Consider the following 2,500-nt stretch of genomic DNA (forward strand, 5'->3'; position numbering starts at 1 on the left):
TATAATTCTTGATTTTCCCAATTATCACCCCATTTTTCACCAAAAGGAATAGATTCTAGGTATAAGATGCCCATATTACATTAGAAAGAAGAGACTTCAAATCAGCAGTTACACGGAATATCATTTTATGGGGGTAAATTTAAGCATAATGTACGGACGGATGAAACATAAACAAAATTATATATAAACAATAATAATGAAGTATTTGAATAAATATTTTCTATAAAGTATATTCGATAAAATCTAATAACAATTCATTACAGAAATGTAATACATAATTGTAGCAAATAAATCAAACAATAAAACATGAAATCTCTGTCTTTCCATTATTCTGAACGTACAAAGTAACTTACAAAATTATAACTACAGGCTTGATAGGCATATATCTAAACACTGGTTTCCAACCTTTTCAAATTCTGGGCCCTTACCCTCACTGAATGATACATTTCTTGCACTCCCTTTCTCAAATACTGTATTTTATCGGCATAGTCTACACATGTCAAGAAATATAGAAAAAATATACTCTTACCTTTACTAGTTTCTCAATTCCCACCATAATTCATGTCTTTGTCAAGTCTTTGTACCCTTCCACGTTGGCCTTTGTGTCCTCTAGGAAGATGTGCCCACAGGTTAGAAACTACTGCCTTAGTTTATTTCTCAGAAAATATATCTACTGCATCTTGGACTGAAGATGCTGCATCCTGTCATTCACCTAGCCTGAAAGAACTGCAGACTGCATCAAGGTCTCCAGTTAGCTTTTTATTGTGGAATATATATTTTTCTGCTTTGTTTCATATTTTGTATTGTCTTGATTTTATCATATTTAGCATCTTCAAAATTTGAAGCTTTATTAAAATCATCTTCCTTACATTTCTTCCTGCTACAAACATACTGTCTCTTCTTTTGTTATACATTGCAACTGAGAAGCCCTTTCAGCTTTTGCATTAGATATTGTTGCAGGATTTGCATATGTAACAACCATGGTATTTATAAACTGTATTGCTGTAGTAAGTATTTCATGTCCAAATAATGTGAATGAGTCTACAGGAATTGCTACAAAGTCAAACAAAATTATTCTATTTAGGAATTCAACATCACAATCAATTGGACAAGCTTAGTCCTAAAAGTACAACCTGGAGTGAAGAATTACCAGAGATTGCATATAAGAATTGTCTCCATTAAAACATATGAAATAAAAGATTCAGAATACAGTCCACCACTGGAAAAAAAGTGATTGCACTGAACTGGAAATAAAATATTGCCTTCTATAAAGAAAGGTATTTGAAGAGACAATACTAAGAGGATTTACAATTATAAGAGAAATTATTACTGAACTTGAAGAAAGTACTTTGGGGACATACTTAAGATTTTGTCAGATTTCTAATTGAGCTGGCACATTTGTGCTGAAATTCAAAACTGAAAATACGAAAAGTAGCTCAATGAAAAGTATAGGAGTGAGCGTAAACAAACTGGCAGATATGTACATAATCACAGGTCGTGAGAAAGACCTCATGAGATCTTAAGGACAATATTTTAAAATTTGCCAACGTACCAAAGCTTTAGGCAAGTTTAGAAATAGTAACATTAACCCCATGCTGCTGGGAAAATGTAGTGTTCACTGAAGTATTGTTTTCTGAAATGTCTCTGCACATAGATGACTCTTCAAATGCTGAGCCACAATAGAGTCAATTAGTAGACATTGTGACCTCACCTAAATGTCATCATAAACACTATAATTATTATGTTATTGATATTACTAACAGCATTATAAGATCTCATAAAATATTTCCAAAAATCAAGGAAAAGGGTAAACAGGTGAGATAAGTATTACTCATAACTGACTCAGTTCTGACTTGTGGAACCATCTGTGTTAAAGGAAATTAATAAACTAACCTCACAATGGGCATGGCATTTACACAATGCCCTTCAAGACAGCACCAGCTTAAAAGCAAAGATAAAATTGTTACTATTAAAAATACAATCATTGCATATATTTGCTCTCTTTCCATCTTTCTGGCCAAATTGCAGGCACCATTAACTTGAATGAATTCTCTTGCTTTGCTGCACCTAATCATCTAATGAATTTCTGTCATTATCCAAAACAAATTGTGTACAAAAAGTTAAGCAGAGCTGAAAAAAAATATTCGTTGATTCTGCACTACACACATCAGCATGTCAATCGTCTGAGACATCATCAAGGTTATCTGGATTTTTCTGGGATTCTGTTAATAAGCATTATCAAAATGATGTTAAAGAACAGAGTTTGGCAAAATAAAAATGGGACAGGTCACCATTTTCAAGGCTACTGATGAAAGCTTTCAAATAAGAATTATTTGTACAAGTTAAATCACTGGTGACTTTTATGTATATACAATGGGCAGTGTTTCTTAAGTATTTAAAGATAAACAAACAGTAAACCTTTATAATTCTAAAATATTGCAAAATTTGTTTAGCAAAATCTAAATAATAATGCTGTACATTCTTAAAACCTATAATAGGT

This window comes from Penaeus vannamei, chromosome 10 (assembly GCF_042767895.1).
Source record: "Penaeus vannamei isolate JL-2024 chromosome 10, ASM4276789v1, whole genome shotgun sequence".
NCBI classification, from domain to species: domain Eukaryota; kingdom Metazoa; phylum Arthropoda; class Malacostraca; order Decapoda; family Penaeidae; genus Penaeus; species Penaeus vannamei.